Source organism: Setaria italica, chromosome V, assembly GCF_000263155.2.
Source record: "Setaria italica strain Yugu1 chromosome V, Setaria_italica_v2.0, whole genome shotgun sequence".
NCBI lineage: Eukaryota > Viridiplantae > Streptophyta > Magnoliopsida > Poales > Poaceae > Setaria > Setaria italica.
In genome coordinates, this window is record NC_028454.1 from 19,549,606 (window position 1) to 19,560,715 (window position 11,110).

Consider the following 11,110-nt stretch of genomic DNA (forward strand, 5'->3'; position numbering starts at 1 on the left):
ATTGTGAATATATGTAATACCAAAAAATACTGAATTGTTAGACCTAATCGCAGAAATCTATTCTTTAAAATACTAAATTGTTAGACCTCATTTTAATTGCATCCGGGCATTGTACCTATCATGGATCTGAAATTAAAAATCCAAAATGATATAATTGGATTTTCACCTAAGCTATTTTATTTTTACACTGTATTTTAAAATCAGAAAAATCTCCCGAATTCATCATTCGAAAAGTAGTACCAAGTAGCTTACACTGCAACGTAGACACTATTGTATTGACATTTAATGATTTACCCTTTGAATATATCTTAATATTATAAAGATACTTTTTGTGAATATATCTTAATATTATAAAGATACTTTTTGTGAGCACTTTAGAAAGTGTCATATATCTTGAGACACTGTTTGAGGCATTTTCAATCATTCAAAAAGTCATTTTGTAAAATACCAATATAAATTATTATGGACATATTTGAGACACTTAAAAAATTGACCTTACTCCCATAGAAACATAGTTTGAGACTAGACCTGAGCATTTCCGACCCGGCCCCGACGACCCAGCCCGAGCCTAGCGGGTTTTGCCCCGCCCACGATGCTTAATGGGATGGGCTTGGACAGGGTAAATGAAGCCCAAAAAAATTTATTAGCCCGAACTTATTAAATGAATTGTTTTCCCATTGAAAAAGAGTGGGAAGCCCGAGCCCAACTTGGGCCCAGCTGAGCCCAGCCCAAAAAAGAGGCCCGTAGCGGCTTGAAAAACCGGGCTTTTTTTGCCCGGCCCAGCCCACAAAATGCCAAGGTTTATTTAAGGCATTCACTGTAATATTTTGAGACATTATTTAGACTATTAAAGCATACTCATAAGAATTATGCTAAGTAAATATGCAATAATTGGTGTGAGGTTGAGTTGGCTGGTTGGCAGAGGATTATGCGGTTGATTTTTTCGCTACTATTGGTCTCATGCTGGCTCCATTCAGCACCATGTGCAGCAACTCGGTGTCCAACCCTAGCCTGGTCCATCTTCGTGTTTATATATATTACTAGGTTCGTGCCCGTGCGTTGCTACGGGCAACAAAAATTTTATATTGCAAAATATTGGATTCAATGGGATAATAAAAATATAAAACATGTATAAATATGAAATAAGTATATCATCCAAGATTGGATTCAGCAGGACAATAATCATGTAGAACATATACGAATACAGGTCATCCAAATGTCCCCCATCTATCTTATTTCTTTGCCTATGATGCGCCAAAGGAAATATTTTACAATGCCTTGTAGTCTTGTCCTCCAGGCATTCGCTTCGTGCGCTAGAAGATCGATGAAGAAGTTGTGCCGCATCGTTATAGCATCCTATAAGTAAGATAAGTGCTACTTCAAGTTAAGCTTGGATTTATCGTATATTGTAAAATTACAAAGGAACGTACAACAAAGCATATTTACTCACTTTTTCGATGTGCACGTTTCGAGGACTATCCCACCATACCATGTATTGTAGAATAAGCCATCCATCTGAAAATCTGTGGTACGATGAATCGTCAGCTATATAAATATACGAACATATCTTTTAAGAAATAAAGGATATTGACACTCTAAAATGCCGGTGTGTCAGAGCTGATCTTACCCATCAGTATCTTCCACAATTCCTTTCGCGCGTTCAAATTCCTATATGTGAACATCCTCCCATGAATCAGGTTTAAGCTGTCTAAATGCGTTCATAAATTTTAGGCGAAATCCTACGATCTGTATCGCATAATGTTTATATGGCACATCCGTGGCATATTTTGGAATGGGTTTAGTGTCAATCACAATAAGTTTCTTCCACTTAATATCGAGTACATAAAGCAGGTAGGTATTGACATGCTTCCATGGCAAGAGAAACTGCAAAGCACTCAGTATTATGACCACAAAGGATATGTAATGAACAAATAATGGCATGAAAAGAACTTACATATCTGCAACCTAGTATGTCATATTTTACTATTTCCCATCCACCAATCACATCACCCAACTCTTTACCACTGTGATGTTTACGATATTTTTCATGACGTGTTAACTCCAACATTTTCTGAAGCAAAATGATATATAGCCATGATCAGTATCACCTATCAATTTTATGTATAACTAATAAATATAAATAGACAATGAATGCAGTATATTCCACAGTTATGATTGTAATTATAAACAAGCTAACTTACACAGAATCGCAGATCCACGTGATGCTTTGCAACCTTGTTGTTGTACCTTATCATCCCTTTAGCCTCTCGGTATGCAAGAAATCGGACACCTAAGTTGAAAAATGGTTCAGGCATGGGTGAACCTCGTTTCAACAACACCTTGAGATCACCGAGTTTATACACACTCCTATAGGGCAAATCACTCCTTACCCAAACCATACTGCAAATCAATATATAAGGACAATGCATAAGAATTCATAATAAATTGCAATACTATTAGTGGTAAATGAAAGTGATGAAGTACTGAGCTTACTCCAATTCCGCAGGATCCTTGATTGTCAAAATATAATCACAAAAAATCTCAGCTAACTCATCTCTCTTCAAGGGCCAGTCCTTGTAGTATAGAAGAACATCTTGCTTATCTGAGTCTATCTCTGTATCGATTTTCTTTGGTTTAAGTGCATTTTCATGGCTGTTTGTGGATTTCCTCTTTTGTTTGATCTGCTGAAACTCGTTAGGTTCTATTATTTCTGCAAAGTCACTCGAGCTTCCGATGTTTTCATCCTCATTGCGTAGTAATGGTTTACCTAACCGTTCATTAAATATAGTTGATAGTAATGTAGCTGCCATTTTAGTCCTAAATTTTACCATACTCTCCTGTACATTAGTAGTAACACAGTTTATTCAAAAAATATGCTAGTAAAAAATATTCACTAATTACTTGTGTTAAAGTTATACATAATGTACCTGATCCACGGTAGCGCACAGATGATCCCCAGTCCAATACTTTATAAAGGCAACCATGAATAACCCACATGAGACACTACAGAATCATTATTATATAGAAAAATGTAAGATATATACATATGAGATTGTAGAATTGGTATTTTAAATTAGTGTGCAATATCATACATACCCATCAAACTGTATTCTGTCAACCATGACCTCCACAACATCCCAGATGTCAACATTGACGTCCGGCCAAGCGTGATCTTTAAGGCCAGTGCATTGCAATGTGTATTCCATCTGCATCCGCAATCCCTTCAACTGTTTGTACATGTCCTGGTTAATTAGTATGTGCAGTTTGCAAAAAAAAATAGAAATATCTGAGACGGCAAAAGCTCACAGTATTTTCGAGGTCCCTGCGCCCAAACAGTGTTCCATAAGAATCTAACACATGTATCTTACGCCTTCGCGCATTCACTACAGCAAGATACCAGTGTGTATCTTTTATATTTATTGGTAAGAACAACTATCAAGTATTAAAAAATGTAATGTCAGTCAAGGAACGTATATTGGATAAATGAAGTATATATCGTAATGTTGAAAATAGTAGTTACCATATCGTATTGCATGTACGATAATACCCTTTCAGCCAACCGTGGAACCTGTGAATGCCCACAGGAGGGATAGTGATCCTCCATGTCCTCCATGTTCCATTTTTCTTCACCATCCCCCTTCATTAACACGGTCATACTTGTATTTTCTAGGTAGCACGTACCACCTGGCCTATTTATCATATTATCTTGAGTCCGCAATAGGTGGATGTACGCATTTATGACCTGCAAAAATCAACCATGAATGATTTCTCAATATAAAAAAAGATTTTTGTTCCCATAAATTTGTACTCGGGGTTATTACCTCATCATACAGGTATGCGTTTCGACAAAATAAGCACTCCATGTGATTCCTATTCACCAGGACATCATCGATGAGCACAAGCTCTTCCCTACCTGGTTCAGCTGAGATCTTTTTAGCAGCTTCAATGAAGGCATGATCATTGACAGTACATTCGTACCCTGAAAATAATCATAAAATTTGAGGATAATTATCATTGCACATGATAAATGTTGTGAAAATATATCAAATGAGCAACCTGATATATGAATGAAACATAAACTACCTTCCGGAATCTTGAAAGCATCTTCTGACTTGTTGGTTTCGTCAGTGATCAACACCTGCTGTGACATATCAACATCTTTGAGTTTGTCAGGTGTCAAACCCTCTTAGTATTTATTGGCATCCAAGTAATCTGTCTTGGGAGTAGTTTCCTCTAGTTCCAGCAATATATCCATACTATAGACACCATCGTCACCAGTGGGCGTCAGCTCCATGGATGGCTGCTCCAAGGATGACTATTGATGGAAAAAGGAGGTAACATATAAACTCATTAAATTAGTACCGGTTCTGCAATATGATTCAGTGAGCGTTAAGCTTGTGTGTAGCTTACCTCGGAACCGTCTGACATGGATGGATGCCAAGATTCAGTGAGCTGCAACGCCGTCGCTCGCTTAATTATTGGCAGCCCCTTCTAGTCGTCTTCTGAAAGGTGAGATTTTATTCAACTTTGAGTCTCATGTGTCATCTCCTGTTACAGGTCCTGGCACAATTATTTCATTGAATACATAATGATGGCGCCTGCTAATTTTTTTCCCAGGAACACAAGTGCTGCAGCCTTGTTTTGCTGAGCTGACAGCTGAGTAGTGCGGAGGGCAAGTTCTTTCTGTGAATACATATGATCTAATTATAACGAATATGATTAACAAATTAATTAATATAACACATACCATATCCGACAACCTCTTGGTATAATCATGTCTAGTTAGGCCTAATCATGATCTAATCTACGTGAACATGATTAACAGAGGGTAACGAGAACTCACACTTGAGCTGCAACGCCGCCGCTCGGACGTCACCCTCCAACCTTCCAGTGCAGTTCGCGACCGAGCGTTCAGCTTCACAACAGATCGGCGTCGGTCTAGTAACAAGGTCAAGGAGTAGGTGATGAGAAAGCTTCAAGAGAATTGCATACGTCTGTACCGATGGTCAACAATTACCCAGCGAGGAGGTCAGCGAAGGCGCAGGGTGGGCAACGGCGGCACGGGGCAAGCGACGGATTTGCTTCGGGCGTGTGCGTGTGCGATGGCGGCAACAAGTTTGTTATGGCGGCTGATAGAAAAAGGAAGGGAAGGAACCAGGATGGAGTACAATTCTTTTTCCAATCAGGCCTAGCAAATCTGGCGCATGCATGCAAGTAGCTAGCGGATTTTTTTAATCTTTCCTTTCTTTCAACATGCCCACAAAATCTCGCGCATGCATGCAAGGAGTTGATTTTTTAATCCTTCCTTTCTTTTAACATGTCCACAAAATCTCGCGCATGTGCAAGGAGCTAGCTGATTTTTTAATCTTTCCTTTCTTTTAACATGCACACAAAATTTGTAAAAAAGGATATTGACAAATCTGGCGCATGCATGCAAGGAGCTAGCTGATTTTTTAATCTTTCCTTTCTTTTAAACTGTCCACAAAATCTTGCGCATGCATATAGGGTGGAACTCCGCCTCGCTCGACCCCGAGTGAAGCTCCGCCTCGCCCAACCCTGAGTCCTGGGGTCGGGAGTGTCCGACCCCTGAGCGGAATGTTGGAGTAGTCCGAGGCTATTTTTCAAAAAACCCCTAACATTTCATGATATCAACCCGCAGTCCAATTCCGAGTATACGCCCGACCCCTTGGTCCCGGGGTCAGATGCGCCCGACCCCTTGAGGGTGGAACTCCGCCTCGCCCGACCCCGAGTGATTTGGGATGCGATTCTGCTGGAACCAATCTTACCATTCAGGCTAGGTTTCGGGGGGAAAATATTAGTACATGTAGATTTAGATTTGCCGGGTTAGGAATCATAGTGCCTTATTTGGGTTATGTTGTCTCAGGATGTACGTGCAGCTTGATTAAAACAGCTGGTCCGATTTGGAGTACATGTTTAGGGCATTGGATCTACAAGCATTGGAGTACATATCAATAAATCATCACCCGCAACATTTCTTCTGCAGTCCAGAGCAAGCATCTTTTAGAGAGATCTTGGACCAAACAGAAGTGAAATGCATCTTCCCCAAACATGTTACTGCCATTGAATCACCAAACATATTATATACACAATGGAGGGTTGAAACACATCAAGCTGAGTACTTAACGCATTCATAAAATTGTTATATGGTAACAATAAACACATCAAGCTGAGTACTTAGCTGCCATTGAATCACCAAACATGTTATATGGTCACTGTCTAAAAAGTTCATATAAGGAAAATCCTCAAAAAATATGATTCAGTATGTCGCGAACATCCAAACTTTGAAACACAACACAGAGTTGCTAAGCATCCTAGCATTACTACTTGTTGATGATATCTAATGTAAGGGCACGTGCCGTCTTTGTAATTTGTTTCCGTTCAGCGCGTATCCGCTTGGATAGGTCTGCAGCACAAAAATCAGAGATCAAAACTATATAACTTCAGTGAAACGAAGTTATTGAGCACAAAAAGATGTTACCTTTCTCATCGTACGCATCAGAACATATGGGAGAAAAAATAATTTGACTATAATCTGTAGTAGTCACTCCACCTAACAGGCAAGGGAAAAGTGAATTAAAAACTTAAACAGACAAGGGGATACATGAATTTAAAGAATTAATGGTTAAATATATTGTTAATTTTATTAACAAAACTGAGTGCTCATTGATAATGTCATACCTTGCATCGTAGATATCTTGACATGGAGGGCAGCTAATGTCTTGAATTGATAAGCCGCGCGGCGCCACTCCCATATGTGGCGTTGAAGGTGTGGGTCGTTCACGTGGATTATGATGAAGTTTTTCCTACAAGTAACAATATTAATTCCGATCGACCCATGGCATGGCAGATAATTTCATATGTACATAAATACACATGCCTTTGATTCATGATTACCACGTGCCTGTTAGGCCGCCTCCGGAAGTCACCCCTATCTTGGATCTCAGACGCATATACAACCACGCCTATGACATCTTCAACAACAAAAAAAATATATGCTTTGCATTTTAGTGTGAAACCAAGGACATCATATTTTGTTAAATGAAAGTGTGTATAAATTGATGAGTCACCTGCAAAAGTATCTACTGGCTGACGGTATACATCCTCGAATTTCCTAAAGGCACGAGGACACTCTGAAATCCAGATGGGCCTTTGTGGAGTCTTGACTACAGTATCCGGTAAAAGGATGACAGCGTAGTATTCACACAGACGGTACATATTGGGAATGGGATCCACATAAGTTGGCGTAAAATACACTCCCAAAAAGTCATATGTTTCACCTTCAATGAGCACACTGTTGAACATCATATGATGGTCGCCGCACGCATCTGCCTCCATCTTGGTGCCCTGCACAAACATTGTAGCCAACATACATCAGTAGTTTGCAGTGAAACCACAATGCATCCGCCTAATTACACATGCATATAAAAAAAAGAAGTAGGCGGATGATTGAAGCATTTCTTGTTAATGCTGCATTCAGCAGTGTCTATCCAATTTCCCTGAAATCATTTGTTCCTCTCTTCATATCTGAAGCAACAGGATTTTTTTTCTTACACTTTTAACTATGACTGGAATGGAACCCTCAACACCTGTCAGGTATTTGTCATTTCCAGTGATGAAGGCAAGTTTATCAGCTGATTTAACCATTGCCTGTATAACACATGGGACAACAAAATTGAAATCAAATAAATGGTTCAGACCGTCGACCTTGGTGTGGCGGTCCTTTTTGGAGCTCCACCGCCGGCGCCGCCACCTGCAGCTGTTGTGGCTGCTGCTCCTTCCCCGCTGCCTCCGCCGCCAGAGCGGGTGGCCCAACCTCCATGGGACCAGTGTGGCGGGGGCCAATAAGCGGGCATAGCAGGTGGGCATGGGGCGAGATGACGGCGGCCTTCGTATCGGGGAGGTGGCGGCAGGGGTAGGGTTTGGGTGGAGAAGGGGAGGTGAGCAGCAGGAGGCGTAGGTGCTGCGGAGGGTGGGCGCATATTGGGCGGAAGACGTACGGACGACGGTAATTTGCGGAGGGACTCCGCGGAAGGCGCGTCTTCGATCGGAGGGTTGGAATCATGCGAAGCGAGGGCCATCGAGCAAGCGGCGGGCGACGGAGGTAGTGGCGGCGGCGGCGCCGGCGGCGGCTTCTGCCGGCATGGAGGCGAGGAAAGGGAGGGGTGGCGGCGGCTTCGGGCGGCGCGGAGGTGAGGTAAGGGAGGGGCGGCGGGCGACGGAGGGAGCGGCGGCGGCGGCGGCTTCAGGCGGCGCGGAGGTGAGGTAAGGGAGGGGCGGCGGCGGATGGTGACAGGCGACGAGGGTAGTGGCGGCGGATGGCGTTGGTGGATGGCGATGCAGGGTGTAGGATCGCAGAAGGAGGGATCCGCGCGGAAGGAAACGGACGGAGGAGGATGGCAGCGCGGCGCAATTCACGGGATCTCCAAGTCAACGGTCCCCGCGCGGAGGGACCTCGAACCGACAGCGGAGGAACGCGGGAGTGAGGGACATCGCGCCCCGTCCCAATGACGGACCGCGTTTTTGTGTCCACTTTGCTTTTTATATAGTAGAGATTAGATAAACTATGGTTAGGAGCATCTCGCTGTATTTTTTTTTCCAATCTGCTGCCATTCTTTACTTTTCATCCGATATACTTTCTCCGGCCAACGGACTTTCCTTCCTTTCGTAGGTGTGCTTAAGGTTTTTGCTCTGCCGCAGTTTGTCGCTTGTTTGCTAGCTCGTGATCTCTCTGCGATGATTCGACTAGATAGCTCGATGTTTTGATCCGTGCTGACATGCGCGGTGATTCTGGATGGCAATGGCAGAGCGACAGCAGTAGCTCATGCTCTACTTCAGTTGCTAGGTGCTACTCGATTACAGCAGACACTGCTGGAAACCGAGATAATGTCGAGTGTTTTTATATTTGCCGAGTGCAATTTATCGGGCACTCGGTAAAATACATGTTTTCCGAGTGTATCCACATATACAGTCGGCATTAAAAACACACTCGGCAAATAAGACGTTTGCCGAGTGTCACGAACGAAACACTCGGCAAACAACGCCAAAGACACTCGGCAAACAGAACGCACTCGGCAAATCTCTAACACGTGACAAGCACGTACGAAGCGTCCCGGGCGTTTGCACTTTGCCGAGTGCCCGTTAGCGGCACTCGGCAAACCTTAACTTTGCCGAGTGTCCATCCCGAGGCACTCGGCAAACTACACCCGTTGTCGAGTGTTCTTCAAAGGCACTTGGCAAAGTAATATTTTTTCCTTCCCTGCCCTCCAAACTTTTTCCACTCTCCACACACAACATGTGATACTACATGTTCAAATTTCGTATATTTGTGGATCAGTTTGCTATATTTAATAAATTTATAGCACAGATAGGATTTTTTCTGTTACAAGCAAATTTGTACTGCAAGTGTTTTAAATAATGGAATAAGTTCAGTGGAAAAATCCTATTCATGTTAGTGAGTCCACTCTAGGGCCTCACGCGCCAGTTTGCCGAGTGTTTCTCCCCTAGCACTCGGCAAAAGTCCTGACTTTGTTGAGTGTTTCGCCCCTGAACTCGGCAAACGTCCTGGCCTTTGCCGAGTGCCTTTCTGTGAAGCACTCGGCAAAGCCCCCATCACCGTCTCGCGCCGTTACTCCATCTTCACTGATGGTTTTTTTTTATCGAGTGTTTACTGACACTCGGCAAAGCTGTTTGTCGAGTGCCCGATATTTGACACTCGGCAAAGTTCTGCTTGCCGTTAAAATCTTTGCCGAGTGTCGGATGCCGAGTGTTTTTAGGCCTTCGCCCGAGTGCCCCTGGCACTCGGCATCTTCCCTATTTCCTGTAGTGAGATTGATCAGTTTAGTTCCGCGCGGATCCGATTCTAATGCTGCTATCAAAGAATTCAATTAATGGCATAGCGATGGCAGGTTGATCTATTTAGTGGGTGTTTGGATATCTCTTACTAAACTTTAGCACCTATCACATCAGATGTTTGGATACTAATTAGGAGTATTAAACATAGTCTAATTACAAAACTAATTGCACAAATGGAGTCTAATTCGCGAGATGAATCTATTAAGCCTAATTAGTCCATGATTTGACAATGTGGTGCTACAGTAACCATTTGCTAATGATAGATTAATTAGTCTTAATAGATTCATCTCACGAATTAGATGGAAGACTCCATCTGTGCAATTAGTTTTGTAATTAGCTCATGTTTAGTCCTCCTAATTAGCATTCGAACATTTGATATGATCCTGCTAAAGTTTATCATCTCGTATCCAAACACCCCATGGACTAAAGTCTAGTTCATGTCACATCGAATATTCGGATGCTAATTATAAGGACTAAACATGAGCTAATTATAAAACTAATTACACATGTGGAGGCTAATTCACAATCTATTAAGCCTAATTAATCATTCAGGTTACTGTAGCATCACATTGTCAAATCATGGACTAATTAGGCTTAATAGATTCGTCTCACAAATTAGTCTCCATCTGTGCAATTGGTTTTGTAATTAGTCTATGTTTAATACTCCTAATTAGTATCTAAACATTCAATGTGACATAAATTTTAGGACCTCCTAAAGAAACAAACACGGGCTAAATTTTAGCCGGATGTTTGAATGCTAATTAGAAGGACTAAACATGAGTTAATTGTAAAACTAATTGCAGAACCCCTAGGCTAATTCACGAGACGAATCTATTAAGCCTAATTAATCCACCATTAGCAAATGGTTACTGTAGCACCACATTATCAACTCATGAACTAATTAAGCTTAATAGATTCGTCTCGCGAATTAGCCTTGGGTTGTGCAATTAGTTTTATAATTAGCCTATGTTTAATACTTCTAATTAGCATCCGAACATCGATGTGATAGGGGTTAAAATTTAGAAGGCGTTTGGTTCCCTTTGCTTATTTTTAAGCAAGTGTCACATCAATGTTTAGATACTAATTAGGAGTATTAAACATAGACTAATTACAAAACCAATTGCACAGATGGAGACTAATTTGCGAGACGAATGTATTAAGCCTAATTAGTCCATGATTTGACAATGTGTTGCTACAGTAAACATTTGCTAATGATGGATTAATTAGGCTTAATAGG